At 49.7% G+C, this 22,194-nt stretch overlaps 1 non-coding gene across 1 annotated transcript; it reads left to right on the forward strand.

The window, feature by feature from the left end:
* Positions 1 to 203: 203 nt before the first annotated feature.
* On the forward strand, positions 204 to 275 carry TRNAE-CUC (transfer RNA glutamic acid (anticodon CUC)). The gene has a single exon. It is a non-coding gene; the product is annotated as a tRNA-Glu (tRNA).
* The last annotated feature ends 21,919 nt before the right edge of the window (positions 276 to 22,194 follow it).

The raw sequence follows: 22,194 nt of genomic DNA on the forward strand, positions 1-22,194 counted from the left end.
GTGCCACAGCCCCGCTGCAGCCGCTGCTCTGCAGCCCCCTGCCCTACTGCTCTCCATGCCACAGCTCCGCTGCACACCCCCACTCTACAGCCCCCAGCCCCACTGCAGCACCTGCTCTGCAGCCCCCTTCTCTGATGTCCTTGACCTTGCTGCAGACCTGAAGGCGAGGCTGGAATTGTGACGCGGGAAGCATTTTGTCACCCTCCCTGGTGGTCTAGTGGTTAGGATTCGGCGCTCTCACCGCCGCGGCCCGGGTTCGATTCCCGGTCAGGGAAGTTGTCTTTTTCCCGCTCTCGCATTCTCTTTTACAGCCTTCCCCTCCCTCCGTCACCGGTGACCTCGCCTCTGCTCCACGCAGCCGCTCTTCCCGCACCCACAGCCACGCACCGCGGTCGCTCTCCGGTGCGGTGCGGGGGGTTCTCGGTGCGCAGGCGCCTTCTGCTCGCCTCCCCCTCCTCCGCCCGCCGTCGGCGTCGCCGGGTCCTGCTCGGTGTCTGGCGGCGGCGGTGGTAGCGGCTGAGGGGACGCCGCCGCGACCGGAGTCCGTTTGACGCCGGGAGGAAACCAAGCCAGAATCGCACCGTGGGGCCGGGGCTGCCCGGCCCCCGCCCGCCCGCGGGGTCGCAGGTGAGAGCAGCGGCGCTGGGCCGGGCCTGGCCGGGCCCGGCCCGCGGGTGGAGGCCAAGATGGAGCTGCCGGCGGCAAGGCGGGGGACGGGACCCGGGCAGGGAGGCGGAACGGGAGCGTTTTGGAGTGGGGGCAGATGGAGAAAGGAGGGGAGCGACTAGGCGGCATGTCCCCGGGGAGGATGCGGGGGTCCTGGCTATGGCAGGCGGGCTCTGCAGAGCATCCCCGCTCCGGTGTCCCCCCTCCCCGGGAAGCTCCTGCTGAGGCTGGGGGGTGGAGATTCCCGCTCCTTGCCTTCCCACCCACATGCGCATTCCTTCAGGGGCTTGGGGCCTGCGGCCTCTGCCTCCCAGCTGGGGAAATTAAGGGGGGGGGGGAGGGCGGAGAGAGAGGAAGGTTAAAAAAAAATCTACCTCAATACGAAAGAAAAAGGTCTGGAAAGGTGAATTGTAAGTGCAAGTGGTTTGTGATGTGTGTGGGCCGTGATTCACCATGACTGGGTTTTTGGGGGGGGGAGCACGATAATTTATTATTTTATTTTTTTTAACATCCCTTTCCTGACGTTGTTCCCTTAATTTTTTTTTTTCCCACACAATAATTTCCAGCGGCTCAGATTATGATGTGCTTAATGAATGACGTATTAAGCACCGGGAAGTAAATCCTGCCTTTCTCAGGAGAAACTTGCAAAGACAGCAGAATTCTATTCATTCCTGCAGCTTCTTCTGCTTCTGGAATTAAGAATTCCAGGCAGGTAATAGTGGGTGGCAGGGAATACCACTGGACAAACCGGGGGCAACCAGCTCCCTGATGACTGCCTGCTGCTGGTTTTCTGCTTTATCAATTGCTTGCTGGCATAGACATAGTGACACAAACCCTTTGGCTTTATGACTGGAGCCTGTTACCTTCCTGGAGCCGTTTCTCCCTTGCTGGGCAAGGTGAAAACCATCTGTGGGGCAAAGAAAGGAAAGCCAAAGGTTTTTATCTTTTTTTTTAAGGTTGGTTTTGTCTTAAGGTATTAATTTTTCCTGCACTGTAGAGCTGTGGAGGCTTTAATGTTCTGTTTGCTGCGGTAAAGCTTGAAAGGCATCAATTTGGTAGCTCATCTTCCACTGGTATTTGGAATAGTTCTCTGAGCTGATGCCCTGCCTCCTGCCCTGGTGCTGGCTTATCTTAAGGAAAAGGAAATGTTCCTTCTGTGTTTAAATTTCATATTAGTTGGCTGCTGTCGAAGCAAAGCCACTTGCAGGCCGCATTCACCCAGTGGCTGCCCGGTGGTGGTTCACCCATTTCATGCCTGCATGAAGCTCTCAGGAGTCTGTAGAGCTGGAAGGATTTCCTTATGAAATGCGTCAGGATTTGGAGCTCTTGAAATGCTGGAATAGCAGCAGCCACCTTTAGGTGGAATTTCTTCTTTTGCCTGCAATTTTAGTTAAAGGTTTGGGGTTTTGTTTGTTTTTTTTTTTTCAAGTTGTTGGGCAGCTGTTGGTTTTGGGCTTCGGAGGGTCGGTGCTTGCAGTTTGGTTTGCTTTGGATGGGAAATGATAGAGTCCTAATCTGACTGAGGGAGCCTGAGAAACAAATACCAAATTCATTTGCATTGATGAATTGCCTCTGATAATTCAAGTATGTTCTGCTCTGGAAGGGAGAAGAGAGGCAAAAGCTGGAGTTGAAGAGAAAATTAATTTAATATATAGAGTTTATTTTTATTAGAGCAGCTTCCTGTGGTTTTCCAGCTCTAAGGACTTTGGAGAATGGCTCAGGTTGGAAGGGATCATCTCTTCCAACCTCTCCACCATGGGCAGGGACACCTCTCAACTAGACTCAGTTCCTGAAGGCTTCATCCAACCTGGCCTTGAACAGAGAGGAGGCCTCCACAGCCACTCTGGGCAACCTGTTCCGGAGTCTCATCACCCTCATACTGAAGAGCTTCTTCCCCAGCTCCAGTCTAACCCTGCTCTCCCTCAGCTTCAAGCCATTCCCCCTTGTCCTGTCTCTAGACACCCTCATCAAAAGTCCCTCTCAGCCTTCCTGTAGGATCCCTTCTGGTCCTGGCAGGCTGCTCTAAGGTCTCCCTGGAGCCTTCTCTCCAGGCTGAACACCCCCAGCTCCCTCAGCCTGGCCTCACAGCAGAGCTGCTCCAGCCTTGGGATCATCTTTGTTGCCCTCCATTGGACTCTCTCCAGCAGCTCTGTGTCCTTCTTGTGCTGGAGACACCAGAGCTGGAGGCAGTGTTTGAGGTGGGATCTCAGCAGTCAAGGGGCAGAATCCCCTCTCTTGCCCTGCTGCCCACACTCCTCTTAGAATCATAGAATCAAGAAGGCTGGAGCCTAGGCCATGATTTGCTTTGGTCATGATGCTGGCTGTGCAGAAACTGCTTTATGGATAACCCTGAGTTTAGAGATGAGATTTTCACCTTTTTCTAAGCATAAAGAAATGTTTCTTTCCCTCCTTTCTTTATTTCATCTTAGTGATTAGCCCCAGTGTTTAAATCACAGGGAGATGCTGTAGTGTGGTCGTTTTCCTTCTAAATTTTTGATGGATTCTATTGATAAATTGCAGGTTCAAAGTGCTGAGGAAAACCAAAGCAGAGGTCTCCCAGCTTCACAGGGTAGCTGCATGCTATATTGATCCATCTTTTATCAGCCAGTGTCTGAAAAAAAGTGATGGTTTTGTAGTATGTTTTTTTCTCTTAGAGTAAAACTTCTTTCCATGTCGATGATTCCCAGCTTCTCACCCTGTTGATGATTCCCAAGGACTATAAACACTCTTCCAGGCTTCCCTAAGTGCCAAGCATGCCTAAATGCCAATGCCAACCTCCTGCTCAGCTCATGGTGCTGTGCCTTGTTCTGTGGTTGGGTTGCAGTAAGTTCATGTGGTTTGTGGCTGAGTTGGCACAGCCACCCACCTGCCTTGGTGGTGAGGTCACCCAAGAGGGATGGAGCCTGCCAGGGATGTGTTTTGCAGCAGGGGGTCGAAATGCAGCTGTGGCATGGACCAGCTTTTCTCCTTGTGCTGTATGGAGGTGTCCATCAAGTCAATAGAGTTAGAATCTTCAGACTTCAGAAGAAGATGAGTGGTATCACAACATGAGTTGGGAACCTGACAGCAGGAGCATTGATTTGGAGTCTCTTGGTCTGTTGTGCAGGTTTTGCTGGCAGGGAGGTGGTGGCTCTCTGCAGTGATGGTGTTCGTCATCAGGCTTCTTCCCTTGGTGAGCTTCAGGGAGGCTTTCTCTCTGTGTTTAAGCATTTTGACAGTGAACACTGGCAGAGGCCTAACTGGATGACTTAAGAAAATGATGGTTTAGATTGAATTGAAGGTGCTGATGTCACTCTTTTTATTGAATTTGAGAATTCCAGAATATCCTCTCCAGGTGGTCCTGCAAATCCTCTTTGTCCATGGAATGACTTGACTTAGGACAGCACCACTGTAACTGGCCTGTAATCATTAGTGTTAATAACCAGAGTATATTTTTGGGGTGTATTTGGCAAGGGAAGTGGTTGGCAGAAAAGCTTCTACATGGGACTGAGCACTCCCAACATCCTCCCCAGAGTGTGTAAAATGGCATCTGCCAGCAATTGCACTGCTCTCCCATCTAACACACAAGCCATGGGAGCTAATTCAAGGTAATTTTAATAAACTAACTGATTTCCTTCACAGCTTGATCAGTGCAAGTCTTCTTTATATGGCTTTGACAACTTGCAGATCCAGCTTAGCTCTGCTCCTCATGGCCTTTCTCCTCCAGGTCTCCCAGCCTGGCTGGAAAACAAAGCAGCACCAGAGAGGGGTTTCCTCTGCCTAGGTAGGTGGAGAGAGTCCAGCAGAGGCTCCAAAGCTGCTGAGGGGCCTGGAGCAGCTCTGTGAGGAGCAAAGGCTGAGAGCCCTGGGGCTGAGAGCCTGGAGAAGAGCAGCCCCAGAGGGGAGCTGAACAATGCTCAGCAAGAGCTAAAGGAGCTGTGGGGGGCAAGAGGCTGGGGCCAGGCTCTTATCACTGGTGCTCAGGGACAGAACAAGGGGCAGTGGACACAAAGTGGAAAACAGGAGGTTCCAAGAGGAGAAACTTGTTGTGAGGGTGCAGAGCCCTTGAGCAGGCTGCCCAGAGAGGTTGTGGAGTCTCCTTCTCTGTAGAGCTTCCAACCCCCCCTGGCCATTGTGCTCCTGGGCAAGCTGCTGTGGGTGCCCTGCTGGAGCAGGGGGTTGGACTGGGTGATCTCCAGAACTCACTTCCAACCCTACCATGCTAGGATTTAGGGATTTAAACTCTCTGGCTACCTGTCCTGGGCATCAAAGTTCTTCCACACATCCAGGATGATGTTGAGTGGACATCTGCAAAAGACCAAACCTGAAGGATAAGAAGGGAGCTGAGGAGCAGACTTGGGACACGTGCTCAACATGGGCTGCCAGCAGGTTGCCAACACTTGTAGAGCTGTTTGTGAGTTCTTACTCTTGTTTTAATGCTTTTTTTTTTTCTCTTGGATTTGCTAGCCTGTCAGGTACTCATCGTTGATGCTGGTTGGGTGACCCAGTGACTGCTTTTCATCTTGGAAGAGAGGAGTTTGAATGGTGCCACATCTTAAGATGCACTTAGAAGTTTTCTTAATCAATTAAAAAAAAAACAAACACAAACCCCAGAGTTGTTAGAAAATATTTTGGGTTAGCTTCCAACTCATTTTGTTTCCTATTTCAGGCAGTGTAAACTGATACCAAAAACCCCACATTCCAGAATAAAAAGTGCCTCAAAAGATTGTTTGAATATTTTAAACCAAGTGATAGCAGCTACCAAAGCAGAAACAATTTTTGTGTTCACAGAGGAGCTAAATAATAAAAAAATCATCACAACTGTGGGGGTTTTTCAGTGCATTCTTGATGTGTAGGTTTTTCATGGGAGAGTGGAAGATGCCTTTACCATACTTTCAAATTTTGTATGTCCTGCCAACTTCTGGTTGCATTTGACCTTGTATCTGAACAGCATTAGTCTGAAGGGTGGGATGGGTGCTAGCCAGAGGGACCTGGACAGGCTGCAGAGGTGGCTGAGGAGAAGCTCATGAGTTTCAAAAAGGCAAAGTGTTAAGGTCCTGCACCTAGGTCAGGGCAATCCAGATACCAATCCAGGCTGGAGGGTGGTAAAATTGAGAGCAGCCCTGCAGAAAAGGACTCGGGGTGCTGCTGGATGAGAAGCTGGACAGGAGCCAGCAGTGTGAGCTTGCAGCTCAGAAGGCCAATGGCAGCCTGGGCTGCGTCTAGAGCAGCATGACCAGAGATTGAGGGAGGGGATCCTGCCCCTCTGCTCTGCTGAGACCTCACCTGCAGGGCTGTGCCCAGCTCTGGAGCCCTCAGCACAGATGGACATGGACCTGATGGAGAGGGTCCAGAGGAGGCCACAAAGATGCTCAGGGGGCCGACAGAGACTTACCTGTGGGCCTGGAGATGGTCTGCTTGGTCCCCTTGGAGAAGTGTTGGTCTGTGTGGAGGGGCTTGATGAGCTTGGGTTTGTGCTCACCCCTTCACCCTAGCACAGAGGCTGAGCTCCATGGATGTGCTGGAACGTGTCCAGAGAAGGGCCATGAGGATGAGCAGAGGGCTGGAGCTCCTCTGCTATGGAGACAGACTGAAGGCTCAAGGAGACCTCATTGTGGCCTTCCAGTATCTGAAGGAGGCTGAAAGCTGGGGAGGGTGTCAGGAAGTGATAGGATAGAGGGGGATGAAGCAAAACTAGAAATGGGTAGATTCAGGTTGGATGTTAGGAAGAAATTCTTCCCCATGAGGGTGGTCAGAGACTGGCACAGGTAGCCCAGGGAGGTTGTGGAAGCCTCACCCCTGGTGGTTTTTAAGGCCAGGCTGGAGGTGGCTGTGAGCAACCTGCTCTGGTGTGAGGTGTCCCTGCCCATGGCAGGGGGTTGGAGCTGATATTAAGGGGACCACTTGCCCCTAGTGATGTATTGTTGGGGTTTATTGTGTTAATTTTGGGTTTTTTTGCAGGGTTTTTGAGGCTCATCTGAATGGTGCAGTCCAGCAGGCACTACTCAGGTCAGTATTGCAGCTTGCTCCCAGCACTTCAGCTCCTGCAGAGTCTGCTGCTTCTAGGGTGAAAAAGAGCTTCCAATTAAAATGTTATTGCTGTGCTTATGTTTCTAATCTGTAGTTTCCTGAAAGCAGCAGGTTGAGGCTAGGTTTGAAAGTTCTTTTCAACCTTAAACCATCCTTTCTACCCCCAGTGCTCTCTGCTCGCCTGTTTTCCTCAGCTGCAAGCCTGTAGGAGCAGCATCTCATTGCGTGTGTGAGGTTTGGCTGCCAGGGCATGGTGACAATCGGTCCCTTTACACCCAGGAACCTGTCACCTGAAACTGCTGTAGCTCTGCTGACCTGGATTCCAGAGCTGTTGTCACAGCTTGAGGTGCCTCAGCCTGAAGCTGTGCTGGCAAAGCCTCTGGGCTGCCAGCTCTGCATCAGGAAGTTGTGGCAGCATGAAACCTCCTGAGCAGTGCAGCTTGTCCTTAAAGCTGGACGTTATTGGCTTGGGACTGGCCTTGCTAGGCATGCCCAGCAGCACAGTGCTTGCTCAGAAGTACGGCTCCCCTTGGTTGTGACTGCTCTGCTGGTTTTTCTGGTGCTGTTGGATCCAGCCCTAGCAGTCAGGACAGGAAAAGGAGCGGTGGCTCGGTGGGGTTTGGTTGGGTTGAGTTTGGTTGGGTGGGGTTTGGCTTTTTAACATCTCTAATTAGCATTCAGGCTCATCTGAAAAGAAGACGAATCTGTTGTGCTGGTTTTGCTTTTGTTTCTTTATGGCCTCATAAAGAAGTCTTTGAATCTATGTTAGAAGTCCTTGTTAGTTGTTTTTTTTCTTGCAGGAGGAAATTAAATTGTTCTCTCCTGGCAGTTTCTGTGAGGAAGTGAAATAGCAAAAGAGTGAAGTCTCCTCCCCTCTCTCTGCAAAACTTGGGGAAACACAGTTGAGCAGTTAGGAGAAAAAAAGGGATTTTAGGTACACTTCACTTTGCAAAAGACAAAAATCTTTGGATCTGAAGCCTCCACAACTTACCTGAGTGTTGCTTGAACAATTTGGGACCTTCTTGGGCTGGCAGAACCTGATTGGATGTATGAGGTAAAAGTAAACCGGGGGGGGGGGGGAGGTTCCTTTTCTGTTTGTATTATTAAATTAGGAAGCTTAATTTTTAGAGGATAATCTGGTAGATTACAAAAGAGTAAAATCTGGTAGATAAAAAGTACTCTGTGAAGTGGGAAGAAAATTACTCTGTGAAGCAAAAAGAATGACTTTGTTGTTACAGAGACAATGACCTTGGATTCCTGGTACTCCTATAAAGGTGCTTTAGCTTTTCTTTTCCTGAGCTTAGGAGGCTTATTGGATGCTGGTTGCTGGAAACTTGGCTTCATAATTTGTGTTCAGTTCTGACATTTGGCTTTTTTTATTCATAACTCTTGAAGAGGAAAATTAGTCTGCTAGGTGGGGGAAGAGAGAACTGTTAAAAACCCAAGTGGCAGAGAGTAATAACTTGAAAACAGGCAAAGTTTCTCAAATGAAAACATCAAAGCTGATGGTGTAAGATCAGGTTGGAGATAAGTGAATTCTCTTCTCCTGGTGGCATGAAAATGTTCAGGGGGCTGGAGCACCTCTGCTGCAAGCATAGGCTGAGGGAGCTGGGGGTGTTCAGCCTGGAGAAGAGAAGGCTCCAGGCACACCTCAGAGCAGCCTGACAGTAGCTGAAGGGCTACAAGAAGGCTGCAGAGGGACTGTGTGCAAAGGCCTGCAGGGACAGGAGCAGGGGCAATGGTTTGAAATGAGAGCAGAGCAAATTGAGATTGGATGTGAGGAACAAGTTGTGCAGCAGGAGGCTGCTGGAACACTGCAACAGGTTGCCCAGGGAGGGAGCTGAGGCCCCATGCCTGGAGCTGTTCAAGGTGAGGCTGGAGAAGGCTGTGAGCAAGCTGCTGTGGTGGAGGATGTCCCTGCTGAGTGCAGGGTGTTGGACTGGGTGAGCTTTGGAGGTCCCTTCCAACCCAAACCATTCTCTGATAAATTTCTGCTTTTTTGGTCCATTAATATAAACCATTTCAAAGTCATTAACAAGTGTCCAGGATTGAAGCTGCTGAGAGTGTTTATTTGTCAACAAAACAATTCTGCTCATAAAGGAGTGGTGAAATAACTTTGGTCTGTTTTGCAAATTGTAAAACATTATTACATGATTTGTAACATTTTATAATGCAAAACATTTAAACACTGTTTAATTTTGGAGGTGGAAGTCCTTATTTACCTTTCATTTGCCTCCACAACTGATAGCAAAAGAAAATGGGAACATTCTTTTCTCCATCTCTTGCTACTGTACTGAGCACGGGCAGGAGAAGGTTACTGATTAATCTCTAATAAATCATAGAATCCCAGAAGGGACCTTTGAAGGTCATGCAGTCCAACCCCTGCAGTCAGAGGGACATCCGCAACCAGAGCAGGTTGCTCAGAGCCCCAAACAACCTGACCTGCAATGGTGCCAGGGATGGGGCAGCTCCCACCTCTCTGGGCAACCTGGGCCAGGCTGTGCCCACCCTCAGTGTAAAAATATTCCCCCCAGGTCCCATCCCAGCAGGAACTGCTCAAAAGTCTGTCCACAGATTTAATCATAGAATCAAGAAGGCTGGAAGAGACCTCAAAGATCATCGAGTCCAACCTGTCACCCTACACCTCATGACCACTAAACCATGGCACCAAGTGCCACGTCCAATCCCCTCTTGAACACCTCCAGGGATGGTGACTCCACCACCTCCCCGGGCAGCACATTCCAATGGCCAACCACTCTCTCTGTGAAGAACTTTCTCCTCACCTCCAGCCTAAACCTCCCCTGGTGCAGCTTGAGACTGTGTCCTCTTGTTCTGGTGCTGGTTGCCTGGGAGAAGAGACCAACCCCCTCCTGGCTACAACCTCCCTTCAGGTAGTTGTAGACAGCAATGAGGTCACCCCTGAGCCTCCTCTTCTCCAGGCTAAACAGTCCCCAGCTCCCTCAGCCTCTCCTCAGAGGGCTTGTGCTCAAGGCCTCTCCCCAGCCTCGTTGCCCTTCTCTGGACATGCTCCAGCAATTCAACATCTTTCCTAAACTGAGGGGCCCAGAACTGGACACAGTACTCAAGGTGTGGCCTAACCAGTGCTGTGTACAGGGGTACAATGACCTCCCTGCTCCTGCTGGCCACACTATTCCTGATGCAGGCCAGGATGCCATTGGTTCTCTTGGCCACCTGGGCACACTGCTGGCTCATGTTCAGCTGCTGTCAACCAGTACCCCCAGGTCCCTTTCCACCTGGCTGCTCTCCAGCCACTCTGACCCCAGCCTGTAGCTCTGCATGGGGTTGTTGTGGCCAAAGTGAAGCACCAGGCACTTGGATTTGTTGAATGCCATCCTGTTGGACTCTGCCCATCTGTCCAGCCTGTCAAGGTCCCTCTGCAGAGCCCTTCTACCTTCTAACAGATCAACATCTGCTCCCAGCTTGGTGTCATCTGCAAATTTACTGATGATGGACTCAATCCCCTCATCCAGATCATCAATAAAGATATTGAACAGGATGGGGCCCAGCACTGATCCCTGGGGGACACCACTAGTGACAGGCTGCCAGCTGGATGTGGCACCATTCACCACCACTCTCTGGGCTCAGCCCTCCAGCCAGTTCCTAACCCAGCGCACAGTGCTGCTGTCCAAGCCACAGGCTGCCAGCTTGGCCAGGAGTTTGCTGTGGGGGACAGTGTCAAAGGCCTTGCTGAAGTCCAGGTAGACTACATCCACAGCCTTTCCCACGTCCACCAGGCTGGTCACCTGAGCATAGAAGGAGATCAGGTTGGTGAGGCAGGACCTGCCCTTCCTAAATCCATGTTGGCTGGGCCTGATTCCTTGGCCATCCTTCAGGTATGCAGTGATTGCCCCCAAGACAATCTGCTCCATGATTTTCCCTGGCACTGAGGTCAGGCTGACAGGCCTGTAGTTCCCAGGTTCTTCTGTCCGTCCCTTCTTGTGGATGGGTGTCACATTGGCCAGTTTCCAGTCTTCTGGGACCTCTCCAGTGAGCCAGGAGTGGTGGCAAATGATGGAGAGAGGCTTGGCCAGCTCATCTGCCAGCTCTTTCAGCACCCTAGGATGAATCCCATCAGGTCCCATGGACTTGTGAATATCCAAGTGACTCAACAAGTCTCGAACTAATTCCACATGGATTTCAGGAGTACAACACTGCTCCTTGACCCCATCAACCAGCTCAGGAGGCCAGTTATCCTGAAGTCCTCCTGCCTTACTGTTGAAAATGGAGGCAAAGAAGGTATTTAGAATCTCAGCCTTCTCCTCATCCTTAGTTACAATGTTACCCTCCACGTCCAGTAAAGAGTGGAGGCTCCTCTTGCCCCTCTTTTTAGCATTAATGTATTTATAAAAATGCTTTTTGTTGTCCTTCACGGAAGCGGCCAGTTTAATTTCTAACTGTGCTTTTGCCTCTCTAATTTTTCTTCTACATGATCTAGCAACATCCTTAAACATATCACTAGTTGCCTCCCCCCCTTTCCAAAGGCGATAAACCCTCTTTTTTTCCCTTAAATCCTTCAGGAGCTGCTTGCTCATCCAGGCCGGTCGTCTTCCCCGCCGGCTCGTCTTACGGCATGTGGGAACTGCCAGTTCCCGTTCCTTTAGGAGCTCCTGTTTGAAGTAGGTCCAACCATCCTGGACCCCTTTGTTCTTAAGGGCTGTTACCCAGGGAACTTTCCGAATAAGTTGCCTGAACAACCTGAAGTTTGCCCTCTGAAAGTCCAAAGTGAGGGTTCTGTTACTGCTCCTCCCTATTTCCTTGCATATTGAAAACTCCACTATCTCATGGTCGCTGCACCCTAGACAGCCTCCAACCATCACATCTCCCACCAGCCCTTCTCTATTTGAGAACAGCAGATCAAGCAGAGCCTTACCCCTGGTAGGTTCACCTAAGAGCTGCATCAGGAAGTTGTCATCCATGCACCCTAGGAACCTTCTGGACTGTCTCCTCTCTGCTGAATTAAGTTCCCAGCAGATGTCTGGTAGGTTAAAGTCCCCCACAAGGACAAGGTCTGATGATCTTGAGACAGCTTCCAGCTGCTTATAGAATATCTCATTGGCCTCCTCATCCTGGTTGGGTGGTCTATAACAGACTCCAACCAGGATGTCAGTTTTGTGCGGCCTCCCTCTGATTTTAACCCACAAGCATTCAACCCTTTCTTCTGCAACCTCAAGTTCTGAGGCATCAAAGGATTCCCTAATATACAGGGCCACCTCTCCTCCTCTTCTCCCTTGCCTGTCTCTCCTAAAGAGCTTATAACCCTCCAGTGCGGTACTCCAATTGTGAGAATCATCCCACCATGTTTCTGTAATGGCAACTACATCATAGTTCTCCTGGTGAGCCAAGAGTTCCAGTTCATCTTGTTCGTTGCCCATGCTGCGTGCATTGGTGTACATGCACTTCAGCTGGGCTGCTGATTTCACCAGTTTGTGTGGTCCTCCCTCTTCTCCAGGGAGACTGGTTTCCACACCCACCCCCTTCAGACCTAGTTTAAAGCCCTCCCAATGAGTCCTGCCAAGCCCAGTGCCAGCATCTTCTTACCCTTTCTAGATAAATTCAACTCAACTTGGTCCAGCAGGTCGGGTGCAGTAAGAGTTGCCCCGTGATCAAAGAAGCCAAAATTCCACTGCTGGCACCATCTCCTAAGCCAACTGTTGATGGTGTGGGTTTTCCTGTTCCTCTCAGTGTACACCACTGCTGCTGAGGGAACTGAGCAGAACACCACTTGAGCTCCTGCCCCGTCAATCGATTTCCCAAGGGCCTTAAATTCCTTTTTAATCTTCCTGGTGCTGCTCATTTCAATTTCTTCACTTCCAGCCTGGATTACCAGCAATGGGTAATAGTCAGAGGGCTGGATTAGTTTAGGTAACCTTTGGGTGATGTCCCTCACCCGGGCCCCAGGTAGGCAGCACACCTCCCTATGGGATGGGTCAGGACGGCATATGGGTCCCTCTGTTCCCCTCAAGAGAGAGTCTCCAGTAACTATAGCCTTTCTCTTTTTCTTTGTAGCACTGGTCCTTAAGGTTTGGGGGGGCTGCTTCGTCTTTGGCGTCTCCTTGATTGGTTCCTCTACAATACTCTCATCCACATTGCCCTCAGCCTGCAGAGTCTCATAGTTATTGCTCAAGGGCGGCGGGGGAGGGGAGGAGGGTCGGGGTGCATTCCCTTTGCTTCCCCTGACAGGGACCTGTATCCATCCTCCACCGCTCCCCTCAGCTGGAGGGGGTTTCAAAGCCTGTTCCCACATATCCAACTCCCTTTCACATTCTTGTATGGTCCTGAGCCTTGCTACCTCCGCTTTCAGCTCAGCCACTTCATCCTTCAGCTCAGCTACCAAATTTAAGAGAAAATTCACCTGGTCACACCTGACACAGGTGTCTCCTTCACCCTCCACACCAAGTGCCAGGCTCGAACACTCACTGCAGCTAGAAGCCTGAACACCAGCATGCTTGTAGAGAGACTCAGTCTTTTTCAGGCAACCTTTTTTATTCCCTTTGCCAACCACCTGGGAGGTTTTCATGCATGAGAAGATCACTGCAGCATGGTCTTTGCCTCTCAGACTGCTTCTGTGGCTATTTCAGATGTCCTCTGTAACCTCACACATCTTTATGAGCAGGCAAAGCTGCCTGTGCAGTGAAAAGGTAATGCTGAGAGCAGCATTGTCTCCTCAACCTGTTGCTGAAGTTATTTTGATCCCTGTATGTTTATGGAGCAGTTGCTGCTTCATCCAGTCTGGTCCCAACTTGCAGCCTTTGGAGCTCTGGAGGGCTCTGTGCTCACATCTTGACAGCTGATCCAGTCTGAGCCTTCTGCCCCAGGAGACAACAGACATCTTTTTTCTTCGGTTACTGTTTATAAACCTTTTGTTGTCACACTTGGAGGTGTGACCCAACAGTGCAAATCCCATTGTTATGTGAGAGAACTCATCTCTGTGTTCCAAGAATCCTTCTCTGTGGTAAAGGTTTAATGCTTTGACAGCCTTGCTGTAGACACAAGCAATGGGATTTTTCCAGCTGAACAGGAGAAACTTTGGTGTGAGGCTGCAGAGCCCTGGAGCAGGCTGCCCAGAGAGGTTGTGGAGTGTCCTTCTCTGGAGAGCTTCCAAACCCACCTGAACATGTTCCTGTGTGACCTTCTCTAGGTGACCCTTGGCAGGGGGGTTGGACTGGGTGATCTCTTCCAACCCCTAGCAACCTGTGAGTCAGTGTGGAGATAGGAGTGGGTTGAGTGCAGTCATGAAGCAGTTTGCTTTGCCTTCAGCCTTTTCACATCACTTCTCCAATGCTGATTCATTTCGAAAGTGGTGTGAACGACTCAGGATGTGAAAGTAAAGACTTGGGAGCTTCTGGTTGGGTTGGGGATTTATTTAATGATTGGTATTGTCTTTGCCTTAATTGCAGCATTATTCCTTCGATAGCTGTGGTATAGCTCAGGTCCAGGACAGAGATGGATTGTGCAGCAGTGCATCCTAAAGATAGTTCCCTTTGTCAACAGCATTAGGAGCTGGATGGTGACAATCCTGATAATAAATTGTTAAATAAAGAAGTTCTGCTGCCTCTAGCAGAGGAGGTCAGGGTGGGCAGAGGGAACAGCTGTGCTTTCTATCAAAAAGAGCTGAGAAAACTCTGAATTTCTGTAAGGAAAAGGATTTGTGTCTGGGGGTTAGAAAGGGAAAAAGTGCTGAGCACTTTATGGGGAAAATATGTTGTGAGATAAATCAGATCCAAACCTGCAGGGCAGATGGGGCTGGAAGAGCTGGGTGGGGGGGGTGAGCAGAATGGGTAAAACCCCAAACTTTCCTCAGCATCTTTCTTCTTCTGTGTTACAAACTTTGCACAGTTTTGATGTGCTTCTGGATTCAGTTTGCATTCCTGTGGCCTTGTTTTTGTTATCTTCATGGAATGGGTTGGAAGGGACCTCAGAGATCATCCAGTTCCAACTCCCCTGCCATGGGCAGGAACACCTCCCACCAGCCCAGGTTGCTCAAGGCCTCATCCAGCCTGGCCTTGAACACCTTCAGGGAGGAGGCATCCACAGCCTCCCTGGGCAGCCTGTGCCAGTGTCTCCCTGCCCTCACTGGAAAGAATTTCTTCATCTCCAGTCTCAATCTTTCAGCTCAAAGCCATTTGCCCTCATGCTGTCACTACAATCTACTGCCAAAACTCCCTCCCCAGCTTTCTTGTTGCTCCCCTTCATTCTTGAACCTTTTCTTAGGACTTTCACACACACAGATGTATTTTTCTACCACATTTTCCTTTCCCCAGCCTGTTTTTACTTTGAGTCTTGGTGGTTTTGAAGCTGGGCACCATCCATTGATCTCCATTTTTAAATGCTTCCTTTTCCTTTCATTTTCTCCTGTTTTGTTTGTATCCTGAATGTCTTGCAATAAGAGGGGAAGATACTTACAGGGAATTACAAGCTCTGGGTATTATGTAGAGCTCTGGGTCAGTGGATCTGGCTGGCTGAATAATGAGATTGAGTTGGAAGATCAAAACATTCCTGAGTCACTAAATTAAGAATTGCCAGCTGCAGCAGGACCCAGCCCAGCAAAGGCTGCAATGGGCAGGGTGCTGCCAGGATGTGGTGAGGTGAAATACCTGGCAGGGGTCTGTCATGTAGTTTAATTCTTACTAAAAGTAGTTTCCTCTGGGATTTATTCTGATCTCCTGTGGTTATTTCCAGCTGTGAATCAGGTTTGCTGCTGTGAATGGAACCTTAGAGTGGTTTTGGTTGGAAGGGACCTCCAAAGCTCTGTTTGCAAACAGTCTCTCTGCAGCCTTCTTGTAGCCCTTCAGCTACTGTCAGGCTGCTCTGAGGTGTGCCTGGAGCCTTCTCTTCTCCAGGCTGAACACCCCCAGCTCCCTCAGCCTGTCCTCATGGCAGAGGTTCTCCAGCCCTCTGACCACCTTTGTGGCCTCCTTTGGACCCTCTCCATCTGTTACATTTCCTTCCTGTGCTGAGGGCTCCGGAGTTGGACAGAGCACTGCAGGTGAGGTCTCAGCAGTGCAAAGTGACTCTTTGATGTGAAAATCCAGAATAAAACCTGAGTGTTTCTCCTGCCCAGAATATTTCACACTAGTCTCCACAATGTAAGTACTTCTCTTCAGAATTGATTACCTGTCAAAGTCACTTATAACTGTTTTAAAGCACAGATTATTCAAGGGCTCTCTGCTTTTATCTGCAGCTTCAGCCTCTTCTCTCCAGGCTCTTCCCAGGCACTTGTCTGAAATAAAGACACTGGTGACAGAGGAACTCTAAGAACCCTCAGCTGTTTAAGACTCTGGGCTATTTTAACTCAGGTTATTTTATTTTATGGGCTATTTTAACTCAGTGTGTTTTTCAAGTCTTGGTGATCTGTGATGTTGTTAGAGAGAGACTGCTAAAGCAGCTTAGCTGACACAGCAGGCTGGGAGCTCCAGCACATGAGCTAGAGGCAAGGTGAGACACAGAGTCAGGCTCTGACCCCAGCCCACAGAGGTCTGGTGGTGTTCAGATGCTTTCACAACACCTAAAGGTTATTGGGCTTTGTAATTGCAATAGAGAAAAGAGTTCTGTTTGCCCAGCAGCTTTCTTCACAAGTTATTAACAGCACTAAGATGGAGATGTGAAAGTGCATGGAGCAGCTCAGTGCCACTGTGTCACCATTAGTGCCACCCTGCCTGGCATCAAGACTGGTTCATGTGGAGCATGAACCTGGTTCATGTAGAGCATGAACCAGGGCAGATTTCCATCCACAAACCCACATTCCCAGCCTATTTACATTCCCTCATCCTGAAGCACATCCCCCAGAGAAAAGCCAGGTCTCACGTCAGTGCAGAAGGAAGGGAACCCAAGGTGACCCAGCAGGTAACCCCTCGGTTCAGCTGGCAAAGCAAACTGAGCTGCCAGGTAGGTAAAGAGGAGCCTCAGAATAGCCAACTCAGAGTGCATTCAACTCAGAATACAGAGAAAAGTGTTTTTATCTTCTTCTGGATGCAAGCAGCAATATTTTCTTCACTCTCTCAGCTACTTCAATACAGCCTGGAGAAGAGAAGACTCCAGGCAGACCTAAGAAGGGAGCTACACGGTGGCTGCAGAGGGACTGTGTGCAAAGGCCTGCAGGGACAGGAGCAGGGGCAAGGGTTTGAAATGAGAGCAGAGCAGATTGAGATTGGATGTGAGGAACAAGTTGTGCAGCAGGAGGCTGCTGGAACACTGCAACAGGTTGCCCAGGCAGGGAGCTGAGGTCCCATGCCTGGAGCTGTTCAAGGTGAGGCTGGAGAAGGCTGTGAGCAAGCTGCTGTGGTGGAGGATGTCCCTGCTGAGTGCAGGGGGTTGGACTGGGTGACCTTTGGAGGTCCCTTCCAACCCAACCCATTCTATGATTCCATGATTTGAGTGACAGCATAATGAAAATACTGCACCAGAGCCTTTCAGATGTGCTGTGTGGTGCCAGCTGCTGTGTGGGAGGCAGGTGGGTGCCTGTGAAACACACCCAAAGTGCAAGATGGCTCCATGTTCCTGCTGCTCTTCACACTTAGCTGCTTTAGCTGAAAAGCCTGCAGAGGTGCAGGAGGTCACCTCACTGCTCTTTCATTCCCTCTTGTCCTCAGCAGGTTCCAAAGGAGTGGTGTGAGACAATAATGTGATCACTTTGCAAGGAGCTGCTGACCCAACTGCTTTCCTTTTTGCTTTGTCTCTAGGAGACTCACTTTTAGTGGTGTGTGGAGACTATTGCCACTGACCTGCTGTCCAGTTCCAATATTTTAAGGTAAGTCCTGTATCTTTTGATTTGTTCTAGCTAAAATTAAAAAATCCACTCATTTAATTGCAAAAAAATGCAGAAGAAACAAGTTCAGAGTTTCTTAGAGAAACCTCTTCATATGCCACAATGCCAAGCTTAAAACACCTCATTTTTTTTTCTTCACCATACAACCTTGGCTAAGTTTCTCTCCTCTCTCTTTTAAAAAAATGACCTTTTTTCACCCTTGGAAAATACCAGATTGTGAGAACAACTCTAAATGAGTCTTAGACAGATGGACAGGAGGTGGAGGCCAGTGGTGCTCTCTCATTTTGGTGATCAGTCAATATTAACTGAACTGTTTTCTGCCTTGGTGTTTTTATGTAGACTTTTACCAGTAAATACTGGTTGAGGTAGAATAATGTAGTTGAAGGTGAACCCCTGTAGCTGGGCTGCACTGGAAATCTTTGATAGAATCACCTGGAATTTAATTGACATTATATTTCACCACATAGCAACCAGAAAAGATTTACAGAGTGCAAATTATTCCTAGACCGGGCCAGAGTGGACTGGTGTGGGTTGGAAGGAACCTTAAAATTCTAGTTTTAACCTCTTGCCATGGGCAGGGTACACCTTCCACTAAATCAGGTTGCTCAAGGCCCCATCCAACCTGGCTTTGAACACTTCCAGGGAGGGGAACACATTAGTGCTTCCTAAAGGTGTATAATAAAGCACTAATGAGATGGTTTAATCTGTCTGTTCATCATGGTGGTATTAATGATCCCTAGCTGGTTGTGCTGAAAAAAGCTGCATGTTCTGGTAAATCATAAAATCATTAAGGTTGGAGAAGATCTCCAAGATCATGAAGTCCAAAGTTTAATGCAGCCCTGCCAGGACACCACTAAACCAGAGAATCACAAATGGGTTGGGTTGGAAGGGACCTCCAAAGGTCACCCAGTCCAACCCCCTGCACTCAGCAGGGACATCCTCCACCACAGCAGCTTGCTCACAGCCTTCTCCAGCCTCTCCTTGAACAGCTCCAGGCATGGGGCCTCAACTCCCTCCCTGGACAACCTGTGGCAGTGTTCCAGCAGCCTCCTGCTGCACAACTTGTTCCTCACATCCAATCTCAATCTGCTCTGCTCTCATTTCAAACCCTTGCCCCTGCTCCTGTCCCTGCAGGCCTTTGCACACAGTCCCTCTGCAGCCTTCTTGTAGCCCTTCAGCTATTGTCAGGCTGCTCTGAGGTGTGCCTGGAGCCTTTTCTTCTCCAGGCTGAACACCCCCAGCTCCCTCAGGCTGTCCTTGTAGCAGATCTGCTCCAGCCCCCCGAGTGTTTTTGCGTCCCTCCTCTGGACCCTCTCCATCAGACATCTCCATGGCTTTGAAACCACTCCAGGGATGGGGACTCCACCACTGCCCAAGGCAGCCTGTTCCAGTGCTTCACCCCTCTGTTCAGTGCTGAAAGCTGACCACCAGCAGATATTGTGGCACACAGATGGTTAAAAACTGTGCTGTTTAATCCAGAGGATTACTTTTCTTCAGAGCCTTCACAGAGAAACCTCTGCAGGGCATCCTGCTTGGTTTGAATCAGTAGCAGATGGCTTGTTGCTGCTGAACATACCACACCACTTTCCACAAACACAGAGCAGCTTTCAGTGCTGTGGATTAGAGGCACTTGTACAAACAGCAGGAGACAGAATATTCTACTTGATGGAGCACTCTGAACTTAAACATCTTGCATCTGTATTGTCTGTTTCAGATCTGAGAAGCCAAAGGTTGCATTCCTTGTAATAATCCTCTTCTGTTCCTGGAAATAAGAAGCTTCCCAAATGAATTCCCATTGCCACCTTGTCCTCCCCTCCTCTGCCAGGGCCAGCCTGGCCATTTCATACCAGTTCAGAACAAGCAGCACCCTGCTTCCCTGGCCTCCGGATTCACAGAATCACAGAATGAGTTGGGTTGGAAGGGACCTTCAAGCTCATCCAGTTCCAACCCGCTGCCATGGGCAGGGACACCTCCTACCAGCCCAGGGTGCTCAAGGCCCTTATCCAGCCTGGCCTTGAGTACCTCCAGAGAGGGGACAGACACAACCTCCATAGCAGGGGGTTGGAACTGGATGATCTTCAAGGTTCCTTCCAGCCCTACCCATTCTGTGATCCTATAATGCTCTGAAAGCTGCAGCTGGAAGCAGCCCCGTTGGAAGAGCTGAACCAAGATGTCCAGTCTCAGCCAGAATCACTTTTCCCTCCTGACTTGAGATTAATATTCCAGGTCCCTGGCAAAGAGCAGTAGTGATGGACACCCTGTCCTTGGCTGGGTGCTGCCTGGGGGAGAGACTGATGTGACAGAGCTGCTGAGAGTGTCCTGGGAGGAAGCAGTGGTGGTTGTGGTTGTGGTTGGAGAGCAGGAGAAGCTGCAGAGCTGCAGGCAGAGCAGGCCTGTGTGATTAGTTAGATTAGCAGCTCCAGGATCATCAGTCTTTGACCTCAGCACTTGGACTGCTGGGGTGGAGGGGGCTGGGAGCAGGCTGGGGGTGGGAAAAGGCTCTCCTGGAGAGTTGTGCCTGCTGTATTCCTGCCTGAGGGATTTCTGTCCTTTCACTGAATTAAATTGTGCCCAGCTCAATGAGGCATTTGTGTTCTGTCTTGCAGCACTCAAATGGTTTTCCTCTCCTACAAAAATCTTTTGGCAGCTAGAAAAGCCTTGAAAAGAAAAGATTTTCCTTCTCTGCCCACGAACCTTCCAGATTTGGGCTGTAGTTTAAACTCTTAGCCAAAGCATTAGGCCTTAGACCTTTTATTAATTAATAATAATAATGTGTAGCTTTCTTATTAGGCAGCCTATAATTAAAACTTACCAGAGCTGCCAATGACAACTTGAAGTACTTCTAGTTTCCTAGTTGGAAAGTTTGGAGTAGATGATCTCTCCTGGTTCCTGGTCTGGAGTGGATGATCTCTCCTGGTTCCTAGTCTGGAGCAGATGATCTCTCCTGGTTCCTAGTCTGGAGTGGATGATCTCTCCTGGTTCCTGGTCTGGAGTGGATGATCTCTCCTGGTTCCTAGTCTGGAGCAGATGATCTCTCCTGGTTCCTAGTCTGGAGCGGATGATCTCTCCTGGTTCCTGGTCTGGAGTGGATGATCTGTCCTGGTTCCTAGTCTGGAGTGGATGATCTCTCCTGGTTCCTAGTCTGGAGCAGATGATCTCTCCTGGTTCCTAGTCTGGAGTGGATGATCTCTCCTGGTTCCTAGTCTGGAGCAGATGATCTCTCCTGGTTCCTAGTCTGGAGTGGATGATCTCTCCTGGTTCCTAGTCTGGAGTGGATGATCTCTCCTGGTTCCTAGTCTGGAGTGGATGATCTCTCCTGGTTCCTAGTCTGGAGTGGATGATCTCTCCTGGTTCCTAGTCTGCAGTGGATGATCTCTCCTGGTTCCTAGTCTGGAGCAGATGATCTCTCCTGGTTCCTAGTCTGGAGTAGATGATCTCTCCTGGTTCCTAGTCTGGAGCAGATGATCTCTCCTGGTTCCTAGTCTGGAGCAGATGATCTCTCCTGGTTCCTAGTCTGGAGTAGATGATCTCTCCTGGTTCCTAGTCTGGAGCAGATGATCTCTCCTGGTTCCTAGTCTGGAGTGGATGATCTCTCCTGGTTCCTAGTCTGGAGTGGATGATCTCTCCTGGTTCCTAGTCTGGAGTGGATGATCTCTCCTGGTTCCTAGTCTGGAGCAGATGATCTCTCCTGGTTCCTAGTCTGGAGTGGATGATCTCTCCTGGTTCCTAGTCTGGAGTGGATGATCTCTCCTGGTTCCTAGTCTGGAGTGGATGATCTCTCCTGGTTCCTAGTCTGGAGTGGATGATCTCTCCTGGTTCCTAGTCTGGAGCAGATGATCTCTCCTGGTTCCTAGTCTGGAGTGGATGATCTCTCCTGGTTCCTAGTCTGCAGTGGATGATCTCTCCTGGTTCCTAGTCTGGAGTGGATAGTCTCTCCTGGTTCCTAGTCTGGAGTGGATGATCTCTCCTGGTTCCTAGTCTGGAGTGGATGATCTCTCCTGGTTCCTAGTCTGGAGTGGATGATCTCTCCTGGTTCCTAGTCTGGAGTGGATGATCTCTCCTGGTTCCTAGTCTGGAGTGGATGATCTCTCCTGGTTCCTAGTCTGGAGCAGATGATCTCTCCTGGTTCCTAGTCTGGAGTGGATGATCTCTCCTGGTTCCTAGTCTGCAGTGGATGATCTCTCCTGGTTCCTAGTCTGGAGTGGATAGTCTCTCCTGGTTCCTAGTCTGGAGTGGATGATCTCTCCTGGTTCCTAGTCTGGAGTGGATGATCTCTCCTGGTTCCTAGTCTGGAGCAGATGATCTCTCCTGGTTCCTAGTCTGGAGTAGATGATCTCTCCTGGTTCCTAGTCTGCAGTGGATGATCTCTCCTGGTCCCTAGTCTGCAGTGGATGATCTCTCCTGGTTCCTAGTCTGCAGTGGATAGTCTCTCCTAGTTCCTACTTTGGAGATGATCTCTCCTGGCTCCTAGTTTGAGGAGATGATCTCTAAGGTTCCTTCCAACCTAGGCCATTCTACTTGAGCTGGTGTGTTGCACTCAGAGAAGCTGGACATAGTGTCCAGGGTTAAGCTGGTCTAAAACTGGAGAGGCCAAACATGGGAGAGTAGCTACCAGTGAGCTCTGAGATGAACAAGAAGGTTGCAGTTTCTCCATCCATTTCCTTGTCACCAAGTCAGCCTTGGCCATGCTGATCCCCATGTGTTGCTACAAACAGAACTGAGTGTTTGAAGTG

This window comes from Indicator indicator, chromosome 24 (assembly GCF_027791375.1).
Source record: "Indicator indicator isolate 239-I01 chromosome 24, UM_Iind_1.1, whole genome shotgun sequence".
NCBI classification, from domain to species: domain Eukaryota; kingdom Metazoa; phylum Chordata; class Aves; order Piciformes; family Indicatoridae; genus Indicator; species Indicator indicator.